At 38.9% G+C, this 20,233-nt stretch overlaps 1 pseudogene; it reads left to right on the top strand.

The window, feature by feature from the left end:
- Positions 1-4,745: 4,745 nt before the first annotated feature.
- Positions 4,746-4,861, top strand: LOC148574237 (small nucleolar RNA R71; annotated as a pseudogene).
- The last annotated feature ends 15,372 nt before the right edge of the window (positions 4,862-20,233 follow it).

Genomic DNA, 20,233 nt, shown 5'->3' with positions numbered 1-20,233 from the left:
GTTCAAGCATTCATTCAGAAAACAAGAAGCATTGTCACCACATCAATATAATTAAACTAAGTTCAAGGATAAATTCGAAACTCGTGTACTTCTTGTTCTTTTGAATTAAAACATTTTTCATTTAAGAGAGGTGATGGATTCATATTCATTACTTTAAGGCATAGACACTTAAATACTAATGATCATGTAATAAGACACACACATAAATAAACATAAAGCTCAAAAAAATCGAAAAACAATAAATTTAAGAACAAGGAATGAGTCCACCTTAGTGATGGTGACATTTTCTTCTTGAGGAACCAATGATGTCCTTGAGCTCTTCTATGTCTCTTCCTTGTCTTTGTTGCTTGATCCCTAGTGATTTTGGTGCTCCTATCCTTAGTTGCTCCCAATAATTGTGTGGGGGAAAATGTATCCCCTGAGGTATCTCAGGGATCTCTTGATTTGCAGTCAAATGTTCTACCACTGAGCTATAGACCCTTGAGATGAATCTCTCCATCTCCTATGACTCGGAGGTGGAAGCTTTTGTCTTCCCTTTCCCTTTTCTAGAGGTTTCTCCGGTCTTAGGTGCCATCAATGGTAATGGAAAAATAAAAAGCTTATGCTTTTTCCACACCAAACTTAGAATATTGCTCGCCCTCGAGCAAAAGAAGAAAGAATAGATGAAGAAGATGTGGAAGAATCTAGGATTATGAGGAGGGAAGGTGGGGATCCTGTGGGGTCCACAGATCCTGAGATGATCCTGTGAGGTCCACAGATCTTGAGGTGTCAAGGATTTACATTCCTGCACCAATTAGGCCTGTAAAATGCCTTTGCATGCAATTCTGGCGTTTAAACGCTGAACTGATGCTTGTTCTGGGCGTTCAACGCCCAGATGCAGCATGTTTCTGGCGTTGAACACCAGTTCTATGCTTGTTTCTAGCGTTCAGCGCCAGATGCATGCTCTGTTCTGGCGTTGCACGCTAGCCAGATGCTCCTTACTGGCGTTTAAATGCCAGTGAGCCCTTCCTCCAGGGTGTGATTTTTCTTCTGCTATTTTTTATTCTATTTTTGATTTTTCTATTTATTGTGTGACTCCACATGATCATGAACCTAATAAAACATGAAAGAACAATAAAAATAAAATTAGATAAATAAAAATTGGGTTGCCTCCCAACAAGCGCTTCTTTAATGTCAATAGCTTGACAGTGGACTCTCATGGAGCCTCACATATGTTCAAAGCATTGTTGAGACTTCCCAACACCAAACTTAGAGTTTGGATATGGGAGTTCAACACCAAACTTAGAGTTTGGTTGTGGCCTCCCAACACCAAACTTAGAGTTTGACTATGGGGGCTTTGGTTGACTCTGCAGTAAAAGAAGCTTTTATGCTTCCTCTCCATGGGTACAGAGAGAGATCCTTGAGTTTTAAACACAAGGTTATCCTCATTTAATTGAAGGATCAATTCTCCTCTGTCCACATCAATCACAGCTCTTGCTGTGGCTAGGAAGGATCTTCCAAGAATGATGGATTCATCCTCGTCCTTCCCAGTATCCAGGATTATGAAATCAGCAGGGATGTAAAGGTCTTTAACCTTTACTAACATGTCCTCTACTTGTCCATAAGCTATTTTCATGGATTTGTCTGCCATCTCTAATGAGAAATTGGCTTCCTGTACCTCAAGGGTTCTTAGTTTCTCCATTACAGAGAGTGGCATGAGGTTTATTCCTGACCCAAGGTCACACAGAGCCTTCTCAAAGGTCATGGTGCCTATGGTACAAGGTATTAAGAACTTTCCAAGATCCTGTTTCTTCTGAGGCAATGTTAGTTGATCCAGATCACTCACTTCATTGATGAGCAAGTAAGTTCATCTTCCCATGTCTCATTACCAAATAATTTGGTATTCATCTTCATGATTGCACCAAGGTACTTGGCAACTTGCTCTTCAGTAACATCCCCATTCTCTTCAGAAGAAGAATACTCATCAGAGCTCATGAATGGCATAAGGAGGTTCAATGGAATCTCTATGGTCTCTAAATGAGCCTCAGATTCCTTTGGTTCCTCAAAGGGAAACTCCTTATTGATCACTGGACGTCCTAGGAGGTCTTCCTCCTTGGGATTCACGTCCTCCCCTTCCTGCTTGGGTTCATCCATGATGGTGATATCAATGGCTTTGCACTCTCCTTTTGGATTTTCTTCTGTATTGCTTGGGAGAGCACTAGGAGGGGTTTCAGTGATCTTCTTACTCAGCTGGCCCACTTGTGCTTCCAAATTTCTAATGGAGGACCTTGTTTCATTCATGAAACTCACAGTGGCCTTAGATAGATCAGAGACTAAGTTTGCTAAATTAGAGGTATTTTGTTCAGAGTTCTCTGTTTGTTGCTGAGTGGATGATGGAAAAGGCTTGCTATTGCTAAACCTGTTTCTTCCACCATTATTAAAGCCTTGTTGAGGCTTTTGATCCTTCCATGAGAGATTTGGGTGATTTCTCCATGAGGGATTATAGGTGTTTCCATATGGTTCACCCATGTAATTCACCTCTGCTATTGCAGGGTTTTCAGGATCATAAGCTTTTTCTTCAGAAGATGCCTCTTGAGTACTGTTGGATGCAGCTTGCATTCCATTCAGACTCTGAAAAATCATATTAACTTGCTGAGTCAATATTTTATTCTGAGGCAATATGGCATTCAGAGTATCACTTTCAAGAACTCCCTTCTTCTGAGGCGTCCCATTACTCGCAGGGTTCCTCTCAGAAGTGTACATGAACTGGTTATTAGCAACCATGTCAATAAGTTCTTGAGCTTCTGCAGGCATTTTCTTTAGGTGAATGGATCCACCTGCAGAAGTATCCAATGACATCTTAGCTAATTCAGACAGACCATCATAGAATATATCCAGGATGGTCCATTCTGAAAGCATGTCAGAAGGACACTGATGTGTATTTTTGGAAAACGAATTCCAAACACACAAATCTAACCGACAAGTGCACCGGGTCGCATCAAGTAATAATAACTCACGGGAGTGAGGTCGATACCACAGGGATTGAAGGATTGAGCAATTTTAGCTTAGTGGTTGATTTAGTCAAGCGAATCAAGATTTGGTTGAGAGATTTGTGATTTGCAGAATTTAAATTGCAGAGAAAGTAAAGGGAGTGGGTAAATTGCATGAAAGTAAAGAGAACTGAAATTTAAAGTGCTAAATCTTAAAGAACAAGAAATTAAATGGCAGAAACTTAGAATGCAAGAAATGTAAATTGCAGAATCTTAAATTGCAAGAAATGTAAATGGCTTGAATTGTAAAGGGAATTGGGAATTGGATTTGCAGAATTTAAACAAGGAAAAGTAAATTGCAACGAACAGAGAAGTAGAAGATAACTTGGATTGAATCGGATCTAAAAACAGAAATGTAAATGAGATTGAAAAGCATTAAACAGGGGATGTAAAATTGGAATTCAGATCTCAGGACCCAAGAGACTAGATAACCAAGTCTAGATCTCAATGCCTTCCTAGATCCAACAAGAACAATTGCAAAGGAAATGTAAATTGCAAAGAAAGTAGATGAAGAAGCAATTAACCGAAACTGAAATTCAATTAAGCAGAGAATTAAACAAGATCCCAAGGTGAGATTGAAACAGATTTCCTTCAATTCTCCAACCCAAGATCCAAGACAATTGTAATTGAAATTGAAAGCAAGAAAACTAAGAGGAAGGGAATTCAATTCTCCTTCCCCGAGACTTAGAAATTAAAATTCACTCAATACCAAAAGCTCTCCGAAAACTCTCTATGAAAACTAAAAGGAAAAGCTCCCCGAAGAACTTAAATCCTAAGCTGTTTATACACTTTCTTCAAATGGTCTTCAAGCCTTGAATTGGGCCTTTGCTCTTGATGGAATTGGGTTGAAAAAGGCCTTGGTTGATTGCTCTTGGAGTTTGGAGAAGAACCAAAGTGAACCGGGTTTGGAATCATGAAAGCTTGAGTAAAAGTTTGAGTAAAAGTTTGAGGCAAACTTTTACTCAAACTTTTCACATCAGCCACCCTATTTTGCTGCTACCAACGTTTGGGCAAAAGTTTGGGGTCAAACTTTTGCTCAAACGTTGGCCTCCCCTTGCACACTCATGGCGCCAACGTTTGCCAAAAAGTTTGAGGCAAACGTTGGCGCAAACTTTTGCTCTCCAGGGTGTGTTGTTCATGCGCCAACGTTTGCCAAAAAGTTTGAGGCAAACGTTGGCGCAAACTTTTGCTCTCCAGGGTGTTGATTTGTGATGCCAAAAGTTTGCCAAAAGTTTGAGGCAAACTTTTGCTCAAGCTTTTTGCCCAAAAGTTTGCCAAAAAGTTTGAGGCAAACTTTTGCTCAAGCTTTTTGCCCAAAAGTTTGCACAAAAGTTTGAGGCAAACTTTTGGTCAAGCTTTTTGCTCCCTGGTTCGTTTTCACTTCTTTCAAAAGTTTGAGCTAAAGTTTGAGGCAAACTTTTGCTCAAACATTTTGTTCTCTTTTCCTCCTAGCCATTCCTTCTTGCTTCAACCTTTCTCCAAGCTTTCTTCACCTATCATCAATCAACCAAACACATCAAAGTTATGCTAAAAATCATGAGATATTCATTCTTTCATAATATATGACAATTATAGCATAAAACCTCATGAAATTGCATTAATTCATCTATGGTTGATTAAATCAAAGGAAGCATGAAAATATACCCAATTGGCTTGCTTATGGCTCAAGAAAGTGCATAATTCAATTGAAAACAAAAGAAAAAGGCTAGTGAAACTAGGCTAAGATGACTTGTCATCAGACACTTTTTGGTCAGTTCCTTGTATCTCTCCCAAGCTTCATAGAGGGATTCACCTTCTTTCTGTCTGAAGGTTTGAACATCCACTCTAAGCTTACTCAGCTTTTGAGGAGGAAAGAACATGGCTAAGAAAGCCTTGACCAGCTTATCCCAAGAGTTAAGGCTATCTTTAGGTTGAGAATCCAACCATATTCTAGCTCTGTCTCTCACAGCAAAAGGAAAAAGCATGAGCCTGTAGACTTCAGGATCTACTCCATTAGTCTTAACAGTATCACAGATCTGCAAAAATTCAGTTAAGAACTGAAAAGGATCTTCAGATGGAAGTCCATGGAACTTGCAGTTCTGCTGCATCAGAGAAACTAATTGAGGTTTAAGCTCAAAATTGTTTGCTCCAATGGTAGGAATTGAGATGCTTCTTCCATGTAAATTGGGATTAGGTGCAGTAAGGTCACCAAGCATCCTTCTTGCATTATTATTATTTTCGGCTGCCATCTCCTCTTCTTGTTCAAAAATTCCTGTAAGGTTGTCTCTGGATTGTTGTATTTTAGCTTCTCTTAGTTTCCTTTTCAGAGTCCTTTCAGGTTCAGGATCTGCTTCAACAAGAATGTTCTTGTCCTTGCTCCTGCTCATATGAAAAAGAAGGGAATAGAAAATAATAATAGGGATCTTTTTTATCACAGTATAGAGGTTCCCTTGTGTGAGTAGAAGAAAAGAAGATTAAGAATGAAGAAGAGAAGAATTCGAACTCAAAGGAGAAGAAGGGGTTCGAATTTTGGGTGAGGAGAAGTGTTAGTAGATGAGTAAATAAATAAAAGAAGATGAGAGGTGAGAGGATTTTTGAAAATTAAAAATTTTAAAGTTAAATTTCGAAAATAGTTTTTGAAGAAGGGTTAATGATTTTCAAAAATTAAGAATGAAATAAAATTAAAATTAAAAATTGAAAACAATTTAAAAAGAATTTTTGAAAAAGAGGGAGGTATTTTCGAAAATTAGAGAGGGATAATTAGTTAGGTAGTTTTGAAAAAGTTACAAAATAAACAAAAAGTCAATTAGTTAGTTGAAAAAGATTTTGAAATTAAATTTTGAAAAGATAAGAAGATAAGAAGTTAGAAAAGATATTTGAAAACGATATGATATGAAAAGGTATGATTAAAAAGATATGATTTTGAAAAAGATAAGATAAAAAGATATTTTTGAAAATATATGATTGAAATTAGTTTTGAAAAAGATTTGATTTTTAAAATCACAATTAATGACTTGATTCACAAGAAATCACAAGATATGATTCTAGAACTTAAAGTTTGAATCTTTCTTAACAAGTAACAAACTTGAAATTTTTGAATCAAAACATTAATTGTTGATGATATTTTCGAAAATTATGAAATAAAATTAAGAAAAAGATTTTTGAAAAATATTTTTAAAATTTTTGAAAATAAAATAAGAAAAATGAAAAAGATTTGATTTTTGAAAAAGATAAGATTTTTAAATTGAAAATTTGATTTGACTCATAAGAAACAATTGAATTTTAAAAATTTTTGAAAAAGTCAATCCAAATTTTCGAAATTTATGAGAGAAAAAAAGGAAAGATATTTTTTTGATTTTTGAATTTTTAATGATGAAAGAGAAAAACATGAAAAAGACTCATAACATAAAAATTATGAATCAAAACACACAATGCATGCAAGAACACTATGAATGTCAAGATGAACACCAAGAACACTTTGAATGTCAAGATGAACATCAAAAACTTATTTTTGAAAAATTTTCAAGAAAAGAAAACATGCAAGACACCAGACTTAGAAATTTTTCATGCATAGACACTATGAATGCAAGAATGCATATGAAAAAAGAAGAAAAGACACAAAACAAGAAAATATGAAGATCAAACAAGAAGACTGGCCAAGAACAACTTGAAGATCATGAAGAACACTATGAATGCATGAATTTTCGAAAAATGCATAAAAATTTTAGAAAAAAAAATGCAATTGATACCACACTTAAGAATTGATTCAAGACTCAAACAAGAAACACAAAATATTTTTTATTTTTATGATTTTATTATTTTTTTGGTTTTTTGTATATTTTTTCGAAAATATTTGGGAAAAAGGAAGTAATGAATTCATAGTCCTCAATCAAAATCCTGGGAATTAGACATGGCTTAATAGCCAGCCAAGCTAAAACATGTTATATGAAACTCTAGAAAACATTCTTGAAAATTAAAAAAAAAAAATTTTTTCGAAAACAAAAGAAAAATTTTTGAAAGATTTTTGAAAAATTTTTGAAAATAAAACAAAAAGAAAATTACCTAATCTGAGCAACACGATGAACCGTCAGTTGTCCAAACTCAAACAATCCTCGGCAATGGCGCCAAAAACTTGGTATGCGAAATAGTTACTCAGATTTGTAAAATTTTTTGTTCGTTCTCTCCCTGGCAATGGCGCCAACAAACTGGTGCACAGTACCATGGTCCAAACAAAACTTCACAACTTCGCACAACTAACCAGCAAGTGCACTAGGTCGTCCAAGTAATAAAACCTTACGTGAGTAAGGGTCGATCCCACGGAGATTGTTGGTATGAAGCAAGCTATGGTCATCTTGTAAATCTCAGTCAGGCGGATATCAAATAGTGGTGGAGTTTTCAAAAATAAATAATAAATAAACAGAAAATAAAGATAGAAATACTTATGTAATTCATTGATGGGAATTTCAGATAAGCGTATAGAGATGCTTCCGTTCTTCTGAACTTCTGCTTTCCTGCTGTCTTCATCCAACCAATCCTACTCCTTTCCATGGCAAGCTTTATGTAAGGGCATCACCGTTGTCAATGGCTACATCCCATCCTCTTGTGAAAAAGGTCCAAATGCTCTGTCACAGCACGGCTAATCATCTGAGGTTCTCGATCATACTGGAATATGATTCACCCTCCTTTTGCGTCTGTCACTACGCCCAGCACTCGCGAGTTTGAAGTTCGTCATAGTCATTCAATCCCTGAATCCTACTCGGAATACCACAGACAAGGTTTAGACTTTCCGGACTATCATGAATGCCGCCATCAATCTAGCTTATACCACAAAGATTCTGATTAAGAGATCCAAGAGATATTCATTCAATCTATGGTGGAACGGAAGTGGTTGTCAGGCACGCATTCGTAGGGGAATGATGATGATTGTCACATTCATCACATTCATATTGAAGTGCGAATGAATATCTTAGAAGCAGAATAAGTTGAATTGAATAGAGAAACAGTAGTACTTTGCATTAATTCATGACGAACAGCAGAGCTCCACACCTTAATCTATGGAGTGTAGAAACTCTACCGTTGAAAATACATAAGTAATGAAGGTTCAGGCATGGCCAAGAGGCCAGCCCCCAAACGTGATCAATATGATCTCAAAGATGAACTAAAAATCATAAGATGATCCGAAGATTAGTAAAAAGTTCTATTTATACTAAACTAGTTACTAGGGTTTACAGAAATAAGTAATTGATGCATAAATCCACTTCCAGGGCCCACTTGGTGTGTGCTTGGGCTGAGCTTGAAGTTTACACTTGCAGAGGCTTCTTCTGGAGTTGAACGCCAAGTTGTAACGTGTTTTTGGCGTCCAACTCTGGTTCGTGACGTGTTTCTGGCGTTTAACTCCAGAGTGCAGCGTAGAACTGGCGTTCAACGCCCTTTTGCATCATCTAAACTCGGTCAAAGTATGGAGTATTATATATTGCTGGAAAGCCCTGGATATCTACTTTCCAACACAATTGGAAACGCGCGATTTTGAGTTCTGTAGACCCAGAAAATCTACTTTCAGTGCAGGGAGGTCAGAATCCAATAGCATCAACAGTCCTTCTTCAACCTCTGAATCTGATTTTTGCTCAAGTCCCTCAATTTCAGCCAGAAAATACCTGAAATCACAGAAAAATACACAAACTCATAGTAAAGTCCAGAAATGTGAATTTAACATAAAAACTAATAAAAACATCCCTAAAAGTAACTAGATCCTACTAAAAACATACTAAAAACAATGCCAAAAAGCGTATAAATTATCCGCTCATTAGTCATGCTGGTTTTTATAGGAGATCATCAAAGACTTTTCAAAAATTGCCAAACCACTGAGCGATTTGCTAGTGATTAACAATACTTTTATCTTTGATGACAATTGCAAGCATGCCTTTGAAAAGTTAAAAAGAAAACTCATTACAACACTAATCATCACACCCCCAGATTGGGAATTGCCTTTTGAACTCATGTGTGATGCAAGTGACTTTGTAATTGGTGCTGTATTGGGGCAAAAGAAAGACAAGCTGCATCATGTTATATACTATGCAAGTAAGGTGTTGAATGAGGCACAAAAAAATTATACCACCACTGAGAAAGAGCTCTTGGCAATTGTATATGCATTTGATAAATTTAGACAATACTTGATTGGTTCTAAGGTTATAGTATATACTGATCATGCTACTCTCAAGTATCTCATGTCTAAATAGGATTTAAAGCCAAGGCTTATTAGGTGGGTGTTGCTGCTACAAGAATTTGACATTGAAGTGAGAGATAGGAAAGAAAATGAGAACCAAGTGGCAGACCATTTGTCAAAACTACCACAAGAAGGCAATCAAGATACATCACAACCAGTGAATGAAAAATTTCCAGATGAATATCTTTTCCAAATTTAGCAGGCACCTTGGTTTGCTGACATTGCAAACTACAAGGTGGGAAGGAAGATTCCTCAAGACTTTACCAAGCAACAAGTGAAGAAGCTAGTAATGAAGCCAAGAAATTCTTGTGGGATGAGTCGTTCTTGTTCAAGAGGTGTCCAGATGGGATGATTAGAAGGTGTCATCCTGAAAATGAGATGAGAGACATATTGTGGCACTGTTATGGTTCAGCTTATGATGGACATTTTGGGCCAGAAAGAACAGCAGCTAAAGTGCTTCAAAGTGGATTTTATTGGCCAACTATATTCAAAGAGGCCAGAGAGTTTGTGCACCAATGCAATGAATATCAAAGAGCTGGAGGGTTGACAAAGAGGAATGAAATGCCTCAAAACTTCATTTTGGAAGTGGAATTGTTTGATCTCTGGGGCATAGATTTCATGGGCCCCTTTCCTCCATCCTATTCCTTCAAATACATTCTGGTAGCAGTAGAATATGTCTCCAAATGGGTGAAAGCCATAGCAACAACTACCTGTGATGCACCAATTATTCTTCAATTTCTTAAGAGATACATCTTCACTAGATATGGGGTACCTAAAGGCCTTATCAGTGATGGTGGCAGCCACTTTTGCAACAGACAGATGGAAAAGTTGCTCCACAAATATGAAGTAATTCACAAAGTGGCCACACCATATCACTCTCAGACTAATGGCCAGGCTGAATTGGCAAACAGGAAGATGAAGAAAATTCTAGAGAAGACAGTAGGGATCACAAAGAAAGACTGGGCAAAAAAATTGGATGATGCTCTGTGGGCATATAGAACAGCATTCAAAACTCCAATTGGGAAGTCACCATTTCAACTAATCTATGGAAAATCTTGTCACCTTCCTGTGGAGCTTGAACACAAAGCTTTTTGGGCCACTATGCTCCTCAATCTTGATTCTCATGCAGTAGGAGAGAGAAGGCTATTGCAACTCAATAAATTGGAAGAATTCAGATTGGAAGCTTATGAGAATACTAAGATATATAAGGAGAGAGCTAAAAAGTGGCATGACAAGAAAATCTTGAAAAGGAAGTTCAAAACAGGACAACAAGTGCTCTTATATAACTCCGGGCTCAAGGTATTTCCTGGAAAACTCAAGTCCAAATGGACTGGCCCCTACTTGGTGACAAAGGTTCTCCCTTATGGGTGTCTTGAACTTCTTAATGAAGTTACAAAGGACACATTCACAGCAAATGGTCACAGAGCCAAGCACTACCTGGGAGGACCCTAGAACAAAGAGGAAAGCATTCATGAGCTGGGATGAATAAGGATGAAAGACGTCAAGCTAATCACGATAAACAAGCACTTGTTGGTAGGCAACCCAACTGAAGGTAGTTTTCTTCTCATAGCTATTTCAATAAAATTCAAGAGTTCCTCTGTATTGCAAGGAATTAAGTTTGGTGTTACACACCAAAATGAGGATAGAAAGGATGAATGTTTGGTTTTAAGTTTGGTGTCCCACCAAGATTAGATGGAAAGACACTATAACCCTTTGAACATCAGGAGTGATAAATTCCAAAACAACCAAGGAAATTTCTTGACAGTTACTTGAATGTCTTTACTGGTTTACTTAATAAAAGTCACAAGATTTCATGCTTATGATTAATTTTACTATGGATAGTAGTAAGGGACTAAGTTTGGTGTTCCAACACCAAAGTAAGTTCAAAAACTTACAACAGTCCATGCATTTTAACCACTTTCCTAAGTGCTTGGGAAATAAGCAACTTCTAATGATTACGTAGGGAAGCATTCAACCTCTTGAAGGAATAACACATCATCACCCAAGGGGATACAGAAGTTATAGATGATGGTGACAAAAGAAAAAAAGGAGACTTGAGCAAAGGGAAGCAACCAAAGGATTGAAAGGTGGTGTTGCTCCTTATCTATCAATAAGAAAGATCATGCTTTCATTTTATTCAGTTTGAATTTTATTATTTACTCTCTTTAATTTCCAAAACAAATATTCTAGTATAGGTGCTTGTTGTCATTTTCATCTGCTTAAATGTTTGTCTTGTATCCCTTTTTGCATAATAAAAGAAAAGGTTGAAACAGAAAGTAATTGTCCAATATAGTAGACATTAGAATAAGGATCAGTGGTGGTAATTGCTTGATTAGTTTCTAAGCTCAAAAATAAAAACTACAAAGTAGAATGCTTTTTTCAAGTGAAAACTTAGTTACTGCTATGAATCCTTTATAAATAAATGTCCTTGAAAAAAAAGTAAGAAAGAAAGAAAGAAAAGCTAAGAATTGGTAACAAACAAATGAAAGAAACAAAGAATAAAAGCTAGACACCAATAGCTTGGACCTTAAGACATATGCCTGTGGTGTCTTTGTACTGGGATCTGCTTGGATGATTAGGTTCTAAGGAGTGTTTCAACACTTGCTAACTTGGGTTAACTAACCCGGGATTATCAACCAAAAGTCCATTATCAAGAGCAACCTAATTACAGGACATTTAGTAACCCAAAGAGGTGCTGGGCATCAATGTTCTTAAGAAGAATTGTGAGCCAAGTGTCTGTAGTGAAGAGGTGTTGATTGAAAATTAAGCTAAGTAGCTGAAGCAACACTTGACACTGAGCTACAATTGATAAATAAGCTTCTAAGGCAAAGGAAAGAATAAAAATCTCACAAGGACCAATATAGAATAGAGTCTTGTAGCAGCAACTCTAGCTAACACTTACAGGGACATTTTACATTTGAAAGTTAACAATAATTGAGCTGCAGTCTGTCTGCATAAAACTCCATGAGCTAAATTCAATTACTCACTAATAAGGACACATATATGCTTATCTGTTTTCTTTCCTCTTTCTTATTTTAGTGCTTGCTTGGGGACAAACAAGTTTTAAGTTTGGTGTTGTGATGACAAGTCATCTTATGCTAGTTTTACTAGCATTTTTCACTAGTTTTCATTAGGTTTTCATACTTTCTTGAGCAACAAGTAAGCGGTTAGATTGAAAATTCATGCATCTCCTGAGTCAAGTAAACATGGTTGTTATTATGCTTTTTCATAAGGTTTTGAGCTACTTTTAATGGATGTTATGAATGGTTGCAAACACCCTATGATTATAGCAAGCTTTGAGGCATTTTGTTTGATTGATTTTAGGAGAAAATGTGGCAAGAAAGGAACAAGAAAGAAGAGGAAAAAGCAAAGGAAGAAGCAAGCAGAGGAAGTAACGGTGGTGACCAAGTTGGTCCACCAACGCTACCTCAAACGTGGGAGGCAATTGCAAAAGTGGTGCCTACGTTGGAGGGAACGTTGGCAAGCCAACGTTATCCCCAACGTTGTTCATGTAAAAAATGCTTCCTGGAAAATGGAAAAATTGCAGCGACGCGCACGCACGCGTGGATTGAAAAATATGACAATCCACGCGCACGCGTACATCACACGCACGCGTGGTTAGAGCAACGTTGGCACTCCAACGTTGAGACCAACGCTGGTGCCAACTTGCACGATCTGAGCTCCAAAAATCTCAATTTTGAAAAGGTATAATGACACGCATGCACATGCAACACGTACGCGTAAGCAGATATTTTGACAATCTACGTACACGCGTACATGACACGCATGCGTGGATGAAGCAATGTTGGAGGGAACGTTGCCACTCAAATGCTGAGCCCAACGTCTTCGCAAGGCTTTAAAAACTGTAATTTGGAGATTTGCATCCATGCGCACGTTTGTAGTACGCGCACGCGTGGATGAGTACTCTGACCCCAAGCACGCAGAAGCACAGGTCATGCTTACGCGCAGAGTGGTATTTTGCACTATCCACGCATATGCGTGAGTCACGTGTACGCGTGGATAGGAGAACGTTGGCACTCCAACATTGAGTCAAACGTTAATGACAGAACCAGAATCTAATTTTTCACAAGAACGTTTGACTTAACGTTAGGCTGAAAACGTTGACTCTAACTTCAATACCAAAAAGGCATAATTGGCATACTTTTCTCCTCAATTGCATTTGGCGCCAACCCAATCAACCCCAACAAGGATCAAGAGTCCCAATCCAAGAACCTAAAGGCTCAATTGAAGGTGCATAAATAGAGAAGAATTTGATTCAAAAAGGAGTTAGCTAGTCAGTAGGAAATTGTAGTGGGAGTTAGTTAGCAGAGCAGATTTTGTAATTTTTCCTTTTCGAGTTTTCCTTCTACATTTTTTTCTGCAACTTTCTATTTTCTGGTTTTACTTGGGCAATGAGGAACTAAACCCCAAATTCATTAGGGGGAGGAGCTCTATTGTAATTCTAATGAATCAATGAAATTCTTCTTCTTCTTAATTCATTTTTGTAGCTATTGGATATCTTCTGTTTTGATTTAGAATTCTTCACTCCGGTAGGGGGTTGAATTCAATTGAATGCTTGTGTGAGCCTCGGAAGGGGAATCACTTGCATTAGATCTGAAGCTCTATCCTTCACAATTCTCATTACTAACACTATTTGGGAGGAATTGAGGTTTTGAGAATTTGTGTGGCTAATGGATAAGAGAATGTGCTCAAACTCTTCTCGTGACAATTAGATCAAGGAATTGGCAAGATTGATTATGATTAGAGAGATTGGATTGTCAAGAAATTGGGATCCAATCAATTTTAATCCGCCATAGATCTACATAAATTATTGAGGAAGGAGTTGAGACCCAATTGATTCATGGAGGATTGCAGTATCTCCAATCCCTGATGAATCATTTTCTCTAATTTTCTTCATTTCAAACTTGTCTGATTCAAATTTTCAATTGAATTATTTTGCTGTTTGAATATCTGCATCCAATTTCCCTTATAATTCATGCAATTTAAGTTTCCTCGCAATTTCAATTCTGCAATTTTACTTTCTTGCAATCTAAAATTCAATTATTTACATTTTTTGCAATTTAAGTTTCAGCTCTTTTAAATTTCTAGCACTTTAAGATTTAGCACTTTAAGTTTCTTGCCATTTAAGTTTTAGTTAATTTACATTCTGCAATTTAGATTCATTTCTATTTACATTCTGTCAATCAATTTCCAATGAAATCATCAATATTAGCTTAATTAAATTCATCACCATACTAAAGTTGCTTAATCCATCAATCCCTGTGGATCGACCTCACTCCTGTGAGTTATTATTACTTGATGCGACCCGGTTCATTAAGGATGTCCGCAAATTCGGTGGTATTCGCAGTACTCTGTCCGACTTCCCCCTCCTCTTTTGTTTTTGATTGGGCGGGGTGGTGGGATCTTCTCAGTATTGCATATTTCTCGATAAACATCCAAAAGAGACACCCGAAGAGTGGTGTAATTGTGGTATTTTCTAGGCTTCTCACTGGGTTGATTTTCTTTTTTCTTGGATTCTTTACCCTTGTCCCGAGAGGGGTAGGAGAATCCAGCTTTTGAGGTTTCTCCTAATTGAGAATTCTCCTCCATGTTAATATACTTTTCTACCCGTTCTTGTACCTCATTCATAGATGTTGGATGCTTTTTTGATATGAAGTGACTAAAAGGTCCTTCTCGCAGGCTATTGATGAAACCTATGATGGCTGCTTCTGTTGGCAGACTTTGTATGTCCAGACACGCTTTGTTGAATCTTTCCATGTAGTTGCGAAGACTTTCCCGGTCTCCTTGCTTGATACCTAATAGGCTCGGGGCGTGTTTGGCTTTGTCTTTCTGGATGGAGAATCTGGCAAGGAATTTTTTGGCTAAGTCGTCAAAACTTGTGATGGATCTAGGAGGCAAATTGTCGAACCACTTTATTCCTGTCTTTGTCAGGGTAGTCGGGAAGGCTTTGCATCGAACGGCGTTCGAGGCGTCAGTGAGATACATTCTGCTTCTGAAATTGCTGAGATGATGGCTTGGATCATAGGTACCATTGTATGAAGTCATGTCAGGAGCTTTAAAATCCTTTGGAACTTTGGCTTTCATGATCTCTTTGGTGAAGGGATCTTGGCCCTTGTGGGAGCTATCATCATGATTGGACTGAACGGTTTTAGCTTTGAGATCAGCCTCGAGCTTTAGGAGCTTGTCCTCTAACTCTCGGCGTCGCCTAGTTTCTCTCCAGAGGTTCCTCTCGGCTTCTCGTTGATGCTCGGCCTCTTTTTCGAGCTGTTTGAGACGATCCTGTTGAGCTTGTAGGGCATCCAGGATTTCTGTATTTGGCAAATGCTTATCTCTGTTTGGTTGAGATGTATCTTTTGGTGTGATGTCCGCGTTCTTATGCGGCATTCTGTTTTCCAAATCAGAACTGTGGTTGTTGTCAAGGTTGTCCGCCATGATGATGGAATGACTTCCAGGTTCTCTAGCAACGGCGTCAATGTTCCGAGGGTTACCTGAAACTGAAGGTCGAAGAAGTTCAAATCGGAGACACTCGAGACAAAACAACAAACATAGGGGCAAATCTACGAGGAGACCTAAACGAGATGCTAACAAAGCTCCTAAGGGATGATTCTGACCTCTTTGCATGGAAGGCCACTGACTTGCCCGGTATTGATCCCGGACTAATGTGCCATAAGTTAGCCGTATATCCTGGGTCTCGGCCAGTGCAACAGAAGTGTAGGAAGCTCGGCCCAGAGAGGTCGCAAGCCGTTGAGGAGCAGGTAAAAGCCTTGTTGCAGGCAGGATTCATGAGGGAGGTAAAGTACCCATTATGGCTAGCCAATGTAGTATTGGTCAAGAAGTCAAATGGGAAGTGGCGGATGTGCACCGATTACACCGACCTCAACAAGGCCTACCCAAAAGATCCCTACCCACTCCCGAACATAGACACACTAGTCGACGCTTCATCGGGGTATCAATACCTCTCCTTCATGGGCGCTTACTAGGGATACAATCAAATCCCAATGTATCAACCTGACCAGGAGAAAACCTCATTCTTAACCCCAAAAGCAAACTACTGCAACATAGTCATGCCCTTCAGAATTAAGAACGCAGGGGCTACATACCAGAGACTGATGAACAAACTTTTTGCCAATCGCATTGGGAAGCTGATGGAGGTTTTTGTAGATGATATGCTGGTAAAGACACAAAGGGAGGAAACGATGCTATCCGACCTCACTGAAGTGTTCGACACCATAAGAAAGCATGGGATGAGACTTAACCCCGCGAAATGCACTTTTGCGGTAGAAGCTGGCAAATTCTTGGGCTTCATGCTCACCCAAAGAGGAATTGAAGCAAACCCAGATAAATGCCAGGCCATACTTCGCATGAAAAGTCTGACCTGTGTCAAAGAGGTCCAGCAGCTCATTGGAAGACTAGTGGCTCTGTCTAGGTTCTTAGCTAGATCAGCCTTGAGATCTCTTCCTTTCTACGAAACACTAAGGAAAGGAAGAAGATTTGAATGGACCCCAGAATATGAACAAGCTTTTCAAGACTTCAAGACATTTCTGGGACAACCACCCATCTTAGCCTGACCTAGGGAAAGCTAGGAACTAATCCTATACCTCGCTGTAGGAAGTCGGGCAATAGCCTCAGCAATAGTGAGAGAAGACGAAAACGGACAACAACCTATCTACTTCATCAGTAAGGCTTTGCAAGGGGCTAAACTGAACTATCAAAAGATAGAAAAGTTTGCCTACGCCCTTATACTTACTTCTCGATGACTCTGACCATACTTTCAAGCTCACACCATCAGAGTAAGGACCAACCAACCCATAAAATGTATCTTAAAGAAAACAGACTTAGCTAGAAGAATCCTACAATGGGCAGTCGAGTTATCCGAATTCAACCTCAAATATGACTCTCGGACAGCTAGCAAGTCTCAATACCTGGCCGACTTCATCACAGAGTACACTGATATCCCGGGCACCCGTACAAACTGGAGCCTTTACGTGGATGGCTCCTCGAACAAAATCGGGAGTGGCGCAATGTCATTTTAGAGAGTGATCAGGGAACCCAAATCGAGCTCTCATTAAAGTTTGAGTTCCCCGCCTCAAATAACCAAGCTAAATACGAGTCCCTACTGGCTGGTTTAAAGCTGGCTAGGGAGGTAGAAGCCCATAAGTTTACCATTTTCAGCGATTCACAGGTAGTTACTTCACAAATAGAAGGCAGCTACCAGGCTAAGGATCCCACCATGAAGAAATACCTAGACAAAACCAGAGAACAGCTCAGACAATTTAGGGGATATGAGGTCTGACATATACCTCAGGAACAAAATGCCCGAGCTGATGCCCTTTCAAAACTAGCCAGCACCAAATCAGGGGGCCATAATAGAAGCCTTATCCAATAAACACTGCAAAATCTGTCAACCTCGGAAGAAATAAAAGTCCTAAGTATATCAGACTAGGACCAAGGGTGGATGACTCCCATAGTTAGCTATCTGAAATCTGAAACACTTTCCGCAGACAAGAAAGAGGCAAAAAGGCTAGTACAAGAAGCATAGTACTACACCATAGTGCACGACGCTTATATAGGAGAGGAATCTCTATACCCCTCCTAAAATATGTCCCGACCTCTACTACGAGGGAAGTTCTTGAGGAAGTCCACAGTGGCATGTGGGGCAACCACCTCGGGGTGCGAGCTCTATCCAAAAAGGTACTCCGAGCTGGTTTTTACTGGCCGATCCTACAAAAAAAAAGCAACAGAGTTTGTCAAAACATGCCCCATGACAGAAGTATGCCAACTTTCACATCGCACCACCCGAAGAGCTCATTTGTGTTACTTCACCCTGGCCGTTTGCAAAGTGGGGGCTCGACCTCCTCGGACCTTTCCCTCAGGGATCAGGGCAAGTCAAGTTCCTCATTGTAAGAATAGACTATTTCACGAAGTGGATCGAGGCTGAACCTTTAGCCAATGCCACCACCCAAAGAAGTCGGAAGTTCTTGTACAGAAACATTGTCATAAGGTTTGGGGTCCCATACTCCATTACCACAGACAATGGCACTCAATTGACCGACATGGGCTTCAAGAACCTGGTAGACGACTTGAAAATCAAGCACCAGTTTACCTCCGTAGAGCACCCACAAGCCAATGGACAGGCCAAAGCCACCAGCAAAGTCATACTGGTCGAGTTAAAATGGAGACTACAGGACGCCAAGGGAGCTTGGGCTGAAGAGCTCCCGCAAGTTCTATGGGCATACCGGACAACACCACACTCAACCACCGGAGAATCACCATTCCGTCTTGCTTACAGAATAGAGGCAAAGATTCCCATAGAAGTAGAAGAAGGATCCCCCAGAGTAATCCTCTACAATGAAAACACCAACTCCCAAGCTCAAAGGGAAGAGCTCGACCTACTTCCAGAAGTCCGAGAAAAAGTTCGGATCAGAGAGGAAGCTCTAAAGTGTCAAATGGCTCTGACGTATAATCGGAAGGTAATCCAGCGAAGCTTCACCACCAACGATCTCATCTTAATCCAAAATGATATCGGACCAGGTCAGTCAGGAGAGGGGAAGCTAGCAGCTAACTGGAAGGGACCATACTGAGTTACAGAAGTACTAGGAAAAGGCTACTATAAGGTGTCTGACGAACGGAACTATCGCGCGATCTAGAATTTTCACAAATAAGTTTACGTTGTAAGTATAGCTTCTAGACCGACAGGAATTCCTTTCGTACAAAAGTTTGGTTGTCACAAGTAACAAAACCCAATAAAATTGATAACCGAAGTATTGAAACCTCGGGTCGTCTTCTCAAGGAATTGCAGGGAGGTATGATTTATTATTGGTTATGAGTAAAAGTGTATTTTCGGGTTTTTTTGAAATAAGGAACAAGTAATTTAAATGGCAAGAAAAATAAATTAATAATTATAAGAATCTCTTGGAAAGGTATAAGAATTGGAATTTCTATCCTAGTTATCCTTATCAATTGTGATGAGAATTGAATTTTGCTCCCACCTTGTTAACCTCTAACTATGAAGGTAAGTTAAGTGGATGAATCAATTTGATTCCTCTGGTCCTAGTCAATTCCTATGGAAAGACTAGAGTTATTGGAATACAAATTAACTAGCAAAGATAACAATCATCAATCACAAGGAGTTTGATAACTCAAGTATCTCCAATTACTTAACCAAAGCAAAAAGGGAAGAAAATCTATTCGAATAAAAATGCCTTCAGATGGGAAGCAACAGCAACATAAAAAAAAGAAAGAAATCTTAAATCTGAAATACCTCAAAATATATTAAATAGAACACTCAAATCTTAACATGGGAATTCATAAATTAAATTGAAAAAATAAATAAAAGGAATATTGAACCTGTGATTGAAGAAGATGAAATCCTAAATCCTAATCCTAAATTCTAAGAGAAAGGAGAGAACCTCCCTCTCTAAAACTACATCTAATCCTAGAATTGTGTATATTAAAGCTTGATTTATGAATGAATGGATTCCGCCACTTTATAGCCTCTAATATGTATTTTCTGGGTCGAAAACGGGGTCAGAAATAGCCCAGAAATTGCTGGGGGCGAAATCTGCCACGCTGATTTTAGTCACTGCGACGCGTCCGCGTGGAGCACGCATTCGCGTCGCTTAGATGTACGGCCACTATAGCAAATTATATATCAAATCAAATCCCCGGACGTTAGCTTTCCAACGCAACTGGAATTGCCTCATTTGGGCTTCTATAGCTCAAGTTATGGCCGTTTGAGTGCGAAGAGGTCAGGCTGGATAGCTTAGCAGTTTCTTCAACTTCTTGTATTCCTTCCATTTTTGCATGCTTCCTTTCCATCCTCTGAGCCATTCCTGCCCTATAATCTCTGAAATCACTTAACACACATATCACGGCATCGAATGGTAATAAGAGAGGATTAAACATAGGAAATTTAAGGCCAAAGGAGCATGTTTTCAATCAAAGCACGGAATCAGGAAGAAAAATGTAAAACATGCGAATT

This window comes from Arachis ipaensis, chromosome B2 (assembly GCF_059453495.1).
Source record: "Arachis ipaensis isolate K30076 ecotype BB chromosome B2, ASM5945349v1, whole genome shotgun sequence".
NCBI lineage: Eukaryota > Viridiplantae > Streptophyta > Magnoliopsida > Fabales > Fabaceae > Arachis > Arachis ipaensis.
The sequence above is the reverse complement of the archived record's forward strand: the minus strand, read 5'-3'. Positions and strand labels throughout refer to the sequence as shown.